Below are 12,890 nucleotides of genomic sequence, written 5' to 3' on the forward strand. Positions count from 1 at the left end.
CCCGTCGACATCAGCTGAGGTCATGGCCACAAAATCCATAATAGAAAAAGGAGCCCCTGACATCCCAGTGGCCTCTCCTGCCTCACGATCCCCTCTGTTGTCGCCTCCACAAAAGCAAGTGACCGCAACCCGGAGGGGGGGTGCTATTCCAGATGCTGATACTGAAATCATTTGCGAGGAAACGATCAGGGGAGGAGCAACAGGCGAGAAAGATGCAGAAATACTAAATGCTAGAGCTGAGGACGAGGGTGAGGGTAGTACCTCTAGGGGGATGAGAGAATCTAACTCAGACAGAGTTCTGGCATTACTTCTGTCGGAAGTTAGGAGCAGATTTGACGTTTCAGAGAAAAACCAGTCGAAGATCCAAGATACCTGTGAGGCATTGGACATCAAATTAACTGCCCTCACAGGGAGGGTTACAGCAGTAGAATTGGAAATAGAATCCCTTAATAAAGAAGTTAAAACACATCAGAATGATATTGACACTTTAAAATTTAATGAATGCTCCTTAAAACAGAAGATTGAGTCCTTGGAAAACCAATCCAGACGCAATAATTTAAGACTCTTGAATGTACCAGAGGGGGTAGAAAATGAGGATATTAAGAAATTTGTCCTCTCTCTGCTGGAAGAAAGCTTCCCCTGGGTCAAATCCGAGAACTTGGCAGAAGATATACAAAGAGTACATCGGGACCCCTTTGGGAGAAATAAACTAAAAAAGAACCCAAGGAAAATCCTAGTGAACTTCAAATCCTATACCCTTAAAGAGAAACTACTGTCGGAGGCCTTGAAAAAAGATAATCTTAAATGCAATGACTGGTCCTATAAAATACGCTCAGACATCTCCAAAGTCACACAGGATAGACAATGGGAGTTAGGCCAGCTGATGCCTCAATTAAAGGCCTTAGGAGCCACTGTGCAGATGCGTTTCCCAGCCAACCTGAGAATCATGTGGCAAAACAAGATGTACAATATAAGGGAACCCAGGGAGGTAACGCTTCTAATGGATAAAATGAAGAATTCATAAGAAACAAAATAAACAAAAAAAATAAATTGCAGACTCCCAAATGGTTTATCGCATCTCAAAGTCCGGACTCAAGGAGCATGAATAGGGCCTATATGAGGCCCGCTAAAGGAAGAAGGGAGGTCCCCCGTGGGAGGGCACAAGTGAAGGAGCATAAAGATCAAAATATAAAAAACAGATTCACTAGGGTGGGGAGCAAATTAGGGAAAAAAACAAAAAAATGTCCTCAGGTTGTAGAAATTAGAAAAATTGGAGAGAACCAGCGCTGCATTCAGATTGTTCTAAAACAAAATGGATAATTATGTAAAGTCTAGTATCTTAACGTGGAATGTTAATGGTCTAAGAACACAAAAGCGGAGAAAAACCATATTCGAGTATCTAAAAAACTCAGCATGTGAAATCTTAATCCTACAAGAAACTCATCTGTTAAAACAAGAATGGGAAGATTTCACTAAAAATCTAAGGTGGATAGATACTTCAGTTTGTACAAACCAGACATGCAATATAAAAGGCGTAGCAATTATTTTTAATAAATCCTTGAATCTCAGAGTAATTTCCTCCAGGGTAGATAACAAGGGAAGATGGGCAATAGTTGAAGTAATTCTGCACCAAAAACAGCTCACTATAGTGGGATATTATGGCCCCAACCTAGATGACCCGGAGCCCCTCCAGAACCTATATACACAATTACTCGATTTTTCATCTCCCATAATCTGGGGGGGGGGACTTTAATATTACCATTGATCCAAAAAATGATAGATCTCCAGTTAAAAAAGGCATTTCTCTCCCAAAAATGAGGGAATGGCTGAGAATATCAATGAAAGATCTAGGACTTAGGGATGTTTGGAGTCTTAAAGGAGACCAATCATTAAGGTTCACTTTTCAGAATAAAAGATTGGGCCACTCTTCTAGAATCGACTTCTTCCTACTCGATAGTACCCTAACGGCAAGGGTAGAAAAAGTGGAGCATCTCCCGGCACATCTTTCGGATCATTCAGCAGTCAAAATAGTGTTGAAATTAGAACAGTCTCCCATCCATAGGAGATGGACGGTCGATAGATCCCTCTTCTTAGATCAATCCTTCATAAACCACCTAAAGTTAGAAACTACCCAGTTCTTTGAGCAGAATTGTGAAGGAATGAGCAGTCAGCTGGTCTGGGATACATACAAAGCAGTGGTGAGGGGTATTGTCAAGAGCTTTGCTGTCTTTAAAAAGAAAACTGAGAGACAACTGCTAAACAGATTAGAAGAAGAAATAAGAGCGATTGATATACAGCTCCAAAAGTCCAATTCAGATTTAAAAACCAGATCTCTTAGTCAGGAGAGGAAAGATAAAGAAACATCTTTAAGAGATTCTTTGGAGGCAAGGGTAAAAGAAAAGTGGGAGACGAGTAAACTTGGCCATCACGAATATGGTGAAGGTTGTGGTAAGCTACTCGCATGGAAAATAAAATCGGACCAAGCTAGAAACAAAATCAAAGAGCTTGTAGCAGGGAACCCCCCTACAAAAACCTTGGATGAAACAACCATTAAGGAGGAATTTGAGCAATTCTTTGGGGGCCTCTACTCTGAAGACTGCTTCCCCACAAAAGCACAGATAGATAGGTATTTACAGAACCTGAATCTCCCGAGCATCTCTTCGGCCCAGAGCATAGAACTAAATGTTGAAATCTCCGTAGAAGAAGTTACTCAGGTATTAAAAGAACTTAAAAAAGCAAAAGCGGCAGGCCCAGATTCCATCCCAAATGAATTATATATAGCTCTTCAAGAAACCTTAGCACCCTACTTAACATCCCTCTTTAATGATATTTTTCTGGAAAAAAAGAGACAACCACCCTCATGGAATGAAGCAACAATAACACTAATCTTAAAACCAGAAAAAAATCCAGCCAAATGTGAATCTTACAGACCCATATCACTCTTAAACTGTGATTATAAAATCTATACACAGATTCTCACAAAGAGGCTGAGTAAATGTGTAGAGAATATCATCCATGAAGATCAAAAAGGCTTCATAAAAGGCAGGCAGCTACAAGACCTCACTCATCAACTCATAGGAGCAATAGACATTTCAGTCCATCAAAAGGTGCCCCTCTCTGTTATAACATTAGACGCGGCCAAAGCTTTTGACAGAGTCAACTGGGTCTTCTTACATGCCGTCTTAGAGAAATTCAAGTTAGGGCCCAATTTCCTGGAGGCCATAAGGAACATCTATAGCTCCCCTTCAGCTAAAATCTTAGTGAATGATAACCTGTCGGAAAAAATAGCTATTAAAAGAGGCACCAGACAAGGCTGTCCGCTCTCCCCCCTACTTTTTAACCTATATATAGAACCCCTTGCTTATTCTATCAGAAATAATTCAAGGATAAAACCATTTTGCCACAAAAACTGGATCAAAAAGGTTGCATTATATGCCGATGATCTAATGATCTTCACTAACAACTCCGCTGAAGCAATCCCCGAAATTGAGCAAATGATACAAGACTTTGGTTACATTTCAGGTTATCAGATAAATCAATCAAAATCAGAAATCCTGGAGTGGAACACTATAAGCAACCTGCAGCTGGTGAAATCAAAGATCAGATACCTTGGGTTGGACATAGTCAAGGATATTGATGCGTTACCACAAATAAACTTTAACAGAGTCCTAACGGAAGTAAGGAAACTTTTGAAAACCTGGAGCGGGCTCCCCTTAACATTCTTAGGCAGATCTAACATCATCAAGATGGCCATTCTCCCAAAATTCACCTTTATTTTTAGCGCAATTCCCCTGGAATTCAATAAGTCTTCTATACTTAAACTACAGGGAGAACTAAACGGTTTTATATGGAACTCTAAATGACGGAGAATAGCCTGGAAAAAACTAAGAAGAACAAAGATCCAAGGTGGTATAGCAAGTCCAGACATACTAGAGTATTGTAAGGCCTTTCAATTTAAACACACTAGGATACTCTTGCAAAACTATGAAGTATATCCACCACACTTACAAGCGATGGTAGACACAGGAGGACACTTCCTATTTAAATTTGGTCATCAAAAATTCTTTAAAAAGATTAAACTGAAAATTCTCCTGTCGGCAGCTAAGTTATGGTTGCAAATCAGGAAAACTTTAAAGATCCCCTATTATAGTAAATACTCTCCAGTCTGGGATTCCCCCGGAACTCCGGACTGCCTCAAAGATCAACTGGCCTTACCGTTAAGGAGAGCAGGAATCCTGAACTGGGGGGAACTTATCCCAAATAACACATTGATTGGTTGGGATCGGTTAACATCTGCCACAGAAGATCGCCTATCAAAGTTTAAATATTACCAACTTTTGAGCTGGATAAACTCAATAACAGAACCACTTAAGGGTAACCAGCAACTGGAACTCAAGATGCTTGGAGTCGGTCTCCAGAAAAAAGAAGTATCATTGTGGTACTGGTCTCTAATAGCAGCTGGAGAAGAACATTTTACGATTCCTGATTCGACCTGGGGGATCTCGCTGCCTACTACAGATCTTCAAGACATATGGCAAGTATCAATGGGGAAATGCTGGGGTATCATTCAGTCCGCCGCACTAAGGAGAAATCACATCTTCACTATTCACAGAGCCTACTGGACCCCAAAAAAACTTTCTAAGTTCCAAAGTCATCAACAAGTGAAAAAATGTCCAAAATGCGGCGAAGATAAGGCAGATGATATACATATGTTCTGGCAGTGCCCCCATCTCGAAGACTTCTGGCTAAAAGTTGGTAAGACGTTGACGGACCTTCTTGGTCAACAAATAACTGTAAGTATGGAATTGGTAATCTTTGGGATCTTCAAAACAATTGTAAATACAAGTAATTTAGGTCTAAGACAGGAGAATTTACTTTTTGTATTAATTCTTTTAGCACGTAGAGAAATATGTATTAACTGGGTTTGCACCACACCTCCTAAACACTTGGATTGGTGGAAATCCATTGGTAGAGTGAACAGATTAGATAGAAGCGGAAAGCCCAGGAAAAAATACAACTTCTGGGAAATTTGGGAGCATTTCTCTAATCCTTGTGACTAAAGTCCAATGATTTAACCCAGGCAATACACTAAATAACTAAGGGTGGATGGCCCCCTTCGTTGTGTCTAGGTGATAACTGGCTTCCAGCTGCAAGGAAAAACCTTCTTTTGAGGGTTTTCTGAGTTGCCCGGGACAGTTGAAATAGCAGCTCTGGTCTCCAATATCAAAACCTGCACAAGTATTGCAAAATGAGGACTAAAAAAAAAAAAAAAAAAAAATATTTTGATTCTCATTTTTAATTTCAAATTAATTTCTTCCAGGAGATAATGTCGGAAGAAGATGTGAAAAATCAAACAAACCTGAACAAGTTCATAATTGTTGGTTTCTCTGTTAGACCAGAGCTAAAGCTACTGATTTTCACGGTGTCCCTATGTATTTACCTTTTAATCATCTGTGCCAACCTTGTGATCATAGTGACTGCAATTGTGGAACCTCGTCTGAAAACGCCAATGTATTTCTTTCTCCAGAATCTGTCCTTTTTAGATATTTTTTGCACGAGTGTCACTTTTCCAAAAATGATGACGCTTGTTTAAAAAAAAAAAACAGGACTATAACCTTTGCTAGCTGTATAACCCAAATGTACTTCTTTCTGTCTTTCACAAATATTGAAGTCTACCTTCTTGCAGCCATGGCTTATGATCACTATGTGGCGATCAACCACCCTTTATGATACATTGATATCATGAACAAGAGATCCTGCCTTCTTCTGGTAGCTTTTTCCTGGGGATTTGGATTTCTGGACATGGTTCCCCATGCCGTCTTGGCATCACAATTGTCCTTTTGTGGTTCCAGACTCATCAACCACTTCTTCTGTGAGCTCACAGCTCTGATAAAGATTTCCTGCAGTGATCCACATGATGTTGAATCTCTGATTTTTGCTGTAAGTGTCTTTGCAGGACTCATTCCTTTTTCAATAACTATTACCTCTTATATCTATATAATTAGTGTAATTCTAAACATTTGCTCTGCTGAGGGGAGGCACAAGGCCTTCTCTACCTGTACCTCTCACCTCACTATTGTCACTTTTTTGTATGCATCTTTGTCTTGCATGTATGTGCGTCCTGCATTCTCCTATTCACCAGATAAAGACAAGCTGCTTGCCATCGTGTACACTGCTTTCATCCCAATTTTTAATCCTCTGGTTTACAGCCTTAGGAACAAAGAGATGAATGAAGCTCTGAAAAAACTCATAGGAAATTATTGATGGTTTGAAATGTATGTGTTTGCACATTTCCCAACTTCTCAGGCACTTCGATGAGAACAATACACTCAAATGCAGTATCGGCCAACTGAGAGCTGTGTCCCTCAACAGCTTTAGTGTCCTTAAGAAAGAGATCAAAAAGGCAGCTTCCTGGTGACCTGGCCATGAGCTTCACTTTTGTCAATACTTCATTAATCTAAAAATGCACATATTTATGTACTATGAGGCCTATTGGCAAAGGTAAATCTACAAATGTAATTTACTACTAGTAAATGTACTCTTACAGTTTTGATTATCTTTATACTTTAGACTACTTGTAAAATCCTTGTGAAAGTTACTCAAAAGTGTAGACTTACATCTGCACTCTATGGAATGGGGTGTAGGCCAATGTATGAGTTGATACTGTCAAAAAGAAGCAGAAGTAGATCTAGCACCACACATGGCCAGCCACTTATATTGCAGTACCCTCCCATTGAAAATAATGAAAGCAGTGATTTAAGATAGAACCATTTATGAAAACAGATAAATTAAATTGAGGTATAATATGTAAAACAATAGTTACTTTTCATTAATTCTATAGAAAGCATTTGTAATTTATAATACATAATGTAATTAGTAAATTATTATATAATAATTTTACCTTACATGGGATTTTTGTTAATATATCTTTAGAAAACAATGTTAATTTAATTTATTTAAATAAATTGATTGATTACTCATTTAATTCAAATAGTGTTATAGCATTTTTATGACGCTCTCTAAGATGTCCTTCACCTCTAACATGGGCTTCAATTGGAATTCCATAGAGCATATTATCAAGCCGATTATCGCTGTTTTAGCGGCAGTTTTCTGCCGCTAACGCGGCGATAATTTTAACGCCTGTCTTGATAATATGCCCCTTAGAGAGCTCAATATTCTCTCACCGACAACATTAACGAAGTTAACACACAAACAAAGTGTTGGGTCTTTTACATAGAAAGCAAAGCACACTGGGAGAGGGAAGGATTTCTCTCAACACAGTGATATTTCATGGAAATGTGTCTTCTAGCTGTATTACCAAAAGAACTGTCAACAGACAGAAACACAAACACACTGCTGAAGCTAAGCCCTAAAGGAAAGCGTACATGCTGAGCTCTTAGTTTTCAAAGTTAATATGAGCATATTTTGACCATTGTTAAGATCTAGGAAGATCTAGGAAGATATCACCTAGAGCAGGGGTGTCCCTTAGAATCTCTGGGTTGGTTGCCCTATGCCAAATTTTCATGATATCCTTCTAGCATATTGGTTTGTAAACATAACCTATGTGGATATCAAGAAAAACAAAATCTACATTGACCTCCAGTGACCTAATGCCCATAACATTTCAATAAAGGAGCATCACTCCATGTTTAAGTCAAATATGTTTCAAAAGACAGCATCCACAAATACCAGCCCAATATTCATCTAGTCAAGTCCATAGCTGTGAAAGTAAAAATACAAAACCGGTGTTTAACAGAGAATCAATTATGTCCACACTGTGACAATACTAAGGAACCAGGACACCATGAGAGCTGGAACGTCGAGCTTGGTCTCAAGGGAGGCAGACCCATGCCACAGTTTGGCATTATTGCATTAGGGCAGGAGGAACTAGTTAAAGGTTATCAAAGCACCGGTCTATCAGAGTACCGGTAGATGGCGCTAATTCTTGTGATATTTTTGTATTGAAACATTCAGACAAACATGTTTTAATTCTTGGACTAGATTTACAGAGAAGGTGTAAAAGCCATGAATTTTGTTACTGGATGTATTGACCGTAATAGTTTTTGTTATACATACACCAACTTATTTCAAGAGTTGCATTTACGCAGCTAATGATTTATCGTCCTCTGTTGGTCATTGAGGTGTCTTGACAGTAGAATAAGCCAGGCTGCTCTTTCAAACTGTGAACCCCACAGTGATTTATATTTGAGGCAGATGTAAACGAAGAGCACTGTTACAGAATAGTGAGCTTAAAATCAATAAAACAAGACATAAAGTGATACAGGAATCCACTAATGAGGTAATCAAAAACAGCCAGTTCTAGGAAGGAACCCTTCTGGCCCTTCAGAGATGGTATTTGTTCCAAGGTGCTCAAATGTAACATAACTGGCAGATGTGTTTCCGGCCTTAAACTGCAGAGTGAATGATTTTCTTATTTGAGAAGTTTAATTGTCATAATTATATACTTGACCAGATACGTTGCTGATAGTAATTGCTAGTGTTCCTGAGTGATACGTTGTTTTTTAATAAAATGAGACTTTGCAGTCATGGCCCCATCTATTTTAGGTAGCAAAATGACAGCTTGTGAGCAAATCAGCCAAACACTGACTTCTCCAACAGGAATCATTTGCATAGAGTTTGTTGGGTGCTGATTATATTGTGTGCGTTTGTAAAGCGCCCTGCCCCCGTAAATGTATCCTGGCAATTAGTAGGTGTGTGTGCATAGCCCTGCGTTGTGGGCTTTATTTCAATTATGTCTGATAGATACTTGTATGCATTGTGTGAGAAAACAACACAGCTGTTGCTGGGTCCCCACACTGCTTGGCCTCATTTTTGGCTGAAATTGGTGTTTACTGACTCTGAATATGCTCTGGGCTCTGCTAACTCGGCTCGGGCCTGTGCTCTGTTTAAAAGGTACATGGTTATTAGATGTAGATACTGTGGTACCTGCTGTCATTTTAAAAACCAGCCCTGCCTTGCAGTGACAGGTAAAGATGCCTACAAGGGACTTTGTTTCAAGAAAATTCTATAATTATTTATACTGCAATTACTCTGCGAGTGAGTCTAATTAGAACACACACCCAATTGTCATTTAACAAAACCAATAAATGAATATACAAAGCACAAAACACAGGGATATCTTTTGTTGAATATACAAAAATATTTATATATATAAATCAAGTTAAAAAGGAGTACATATGAACAATAAATTCAGCAATAGATCATGAAAGAGAAGAAATCACATTTGTCCTACACTTCATGAAAAAACCATCTATTCCAAAAAAATCAACAATGAGAATAATGGTCACTTGAATACAATAAGTATTTCGGAAACAGATGATGGAGTTAACGTTTCGGTCTTAAATGCCGTCAGTCCGTCAGACCATCTTCAGGACAGTAGATATTGCATATGAGGAAGGACCCTTTTCTAATTCGGCTCAACATGATCAGTCCTAATCGTGGAGATATAAATAATCCCGCTTATATAAATGTCGGAGCTGTCACTGATCAACAGATCAAGATCAATCCAAATTAATGGCGGCAGTTTAAAGATCAATCCAAATTAATAGCGGCAATTATGGAAGGGGATCACCGCTCCGCCAATCTCAATTTCCCAACAGTATCTATCAGGTGAAATGTCGTATGGAAGCTGGCGTCAGTCCAAGAAACACTGCAGCTGCTCTTAAAATCATGTACTGCCTTATTTTTACATATTAGTCACCCTACGGTCTACCCTAGGCGCTCCAAGGGTAGGGTGTCATGTTAGAATAAGCAGGGACATTATAAAAGATGTTTTATATGCCTGTGTGTGGGAAATATTGCCAATTTTGGTTTTCCATCATTGTAGTGCATTAACTCCATAGGCTAATATCACAAGGCTTTATTTAACATTAATAAAGTCTAACCATTGACAGGAGTGAGCTAAAATGATAATGAAAAGTGTCAAAATAATAGGTATAATGAATCCAATAACTTGCCAAGGTTGGGTTGATAGTAATTATGACAGAAAATAAGTTATAGTACTTGCTTTTCTGATGTGCCTGAATCCAGCTCTGGAGCAGCCTCTACTGATTGGCTAGCCTTCAACAGGCTGAGCCAGGCTGCCTTAATGAGGTGTGAAGAGGCCTGAAAGGAAACAAAGACACATCTGGTGGGAGGAGACCTGCTGCTGCAGAACAAAAGGCACAAAATGGGCTGAGTAACCAAACTAGTCTTCAAAAGGGGGAAAGACAGTAAGGACAGGAACAAGGCGCTCCCCTCCTTCTTGCACCCCAAGCCAGATGTGAGCTCCTCTAATTGAATTAGCTGAGAGGCTGGAAGGTGAGTGTTATGGAAAGTTATCCACACCCTGAACCCTGAACCTCCAGGAGAGAGTTTCTCCATTGTTGAATATTGTGAACTGTTGCAGGTATTCTGCCCAAAAACAGAGCTATGCGTAGGATAATGGAACCTTAGTGTATAGGGACTGAGTCATCCTACCACCTTTGTACCCATGAGCACAGGACCAACTAGCTATAGTGTCTCACTTGTTCTCCTACTCACTCACTCACAGAAACAAATGATTAGACACCCCAGAACACAACACAACCAGATCTCTTAGGAATCGTGGTAGCAAGACACACCCTTTCGCTCACATACTTGTACTTGTCCACAATAGGATCTGACAGAGACATGGAACAGTTAAAAATATTTATTGTAACTGACGTGCCCTAACATGCAGTATACGTGCCACAACAAGCAGGAAAATGCATAGTACAAATACAGTCTGCCTAGCAGCTAGTCCATATATCATGAAGAGAGATGTCATCATTAAAAGACAATAGAGAAAAGGCAATAGAGCCTAACCTCCCTTCCCTTGCTACGAAGCAGTTTTATTATATATTAGAAGATCTCTGGGCTTTGTCAGCAGACCCCATACCTTAGCCTATAGAGAGTAGATCTACATCATAGGTGCTGTCTTGCTCTTCTCCCTGGAAATGTCCCTCTCCAAGTGTATTCCAATAAAACCAATTTTTTTGTCTAACGGCTAAGGCCTAGCCAGAACAAAATAACAAGGGGCATTGTTGTTCGACCTTGCTCACAATGTTTAGTCAAAATCCCAAGAACTTGCAGAGTGTGAACACAGCAAAGAGTTCTCATGTGAAAACACCCATAGAAATGATTGCAAAAATAAAGTCATGTAGTAACGAGCGCAAAGCAGCGGGCCATCTGCAGCGTGCTCATGCTAACTTAGAGAAGACGACAATGTCCCCATGGGCCATGTGACAGAACAGTGCTTTCTGGGACAAGAAAATGTCACACTTCAGGGGAATTGCTCATTACCAAGGGTGGCACCCTGCACCCCATTGGTCAGGGGTACCCCCCTTCTTGCTAGCCTAGAAACCTAGATACATATGGGAGAGCTGCCCAGCAACTCATATCCCTGCCTGGAAACATCAGGAGAAAAAGGACTGCCCTGTGGAACCCCTGGTCTCAGCTAGAAGTGAATTGTACTTATAAGGACTGCACCTGTTGTAGAGTTTGGGATTCACAAAAGAGTACTTTGCCAGGCTATAAAACGATTAGGGAGTGGACATTTTAAGATAAAAATGTTTCCTATTTTTATAAATTGGTGTTGGATTGTTTTGTGTGTTGTGTTTTACTTATTTACTGCATTGGTGGGCCCGATTCACAGAACTAACTTAAGACAAAATCCTAAATTTACTACCATTTACTCATTTTGGTATTCACAGAAGGCACATACTCATCAATGAGTAAGTGCTTTCTGTGAATACCAAAATGAGTAAGTGCCTTCTGTGAATTCCAAAATGGTAGTAAGTTTAGGATTTTGTCTTAAGTTAGTTCTGTGAATCCGGCCCGGTGTTTTAAATGCTTTACAAACCTGTCATCAAGCCTGTCTGCCTACAGCCAAGCTCCCAAGGGTTGAGCAAGGATTAATTAACTGAGAACTTGAATCGACCTTATTTGTGATTTTGCTGTTAATACTAAGTGTAGGCACCTACCTGCCCTTACAAATAAACCACCTTCCAACATATCTTTATCAGTAATGTTTGTTCTCTTCCATTTCATTCTCCCAATCACTAATTAAACCTGTGCATGGCATTTTTCAATGTCTCAAACCTGTAGAGGCTATGGAGAACCAGGTCTCCACTCACTATGACAGTTGTGCATGAAAGTGCACATGAACATGCACAGAGCTTGATATTGGAGTGCAGATTCTCATTTTTGTACACAAAATGTGGTGTTGTTGCATAATATTTAAGAGGGGTCGGAGTATAGACCTCAATTGATAACTTCCAATAGTTTCTTTAGAAAGTATGACCTTTTTTTATCCATTTCTAATATTCAATAAGCCATGCCATAAAGAAAATACTTGGTGTACACATCTGTTTTGCTTTTTATTAGCCAGAGCTACATATATGCCTTGATGGGCTTACAATACCTCTGACGGTGTCAAAGAATACACCGCTCAGCTTTTTTATCTTCACAAATGAGTGGGATGGTAAGGTAGGGTTTCCAGGGAGTGGGTTTCAGTGGAGCACAGGGAATTGGTCTCCCGTTGGTGATGTGCAGAGAAGGTGAGGAGAAAGGGGTGGTCACATTGCTATCAGCACTGCCCCCACATTACCCCAGTCAGCATCTGTGCATGTGTGGTGCCTAGCAACAACTGCAGCTTATGCGGTTTAAGTGGAGCTGGTGACAAGTCCTGCTACTAACATCTCACCTGTGACAGTGTCTGTTCCTTCTTTCTTGGATGTTTTGCAGTTACTGTTGTAGGGAACATGCAGAAGATTTGTTTACGACTATTTTACAGAAGGTCTGGCTGTTTTTAACCACCTTAAATCACCCTGAACTATCTTTCAACTACCTTTGATTTTTCCAGGGTGACT

This window comes from Triturus cristatus, chromosome 7, assembly GCF_964204655.1.
Source record: "Triturus cristatus chromosome 7, aTriCri1.1, whole genome shotgun sequence".
NCBI classification, from domain to species: Eukaryota; Metazoa; Chordata; class Amphibia; order Caudata; family Salamandridae; genus Triturus; species Triturus cristatus.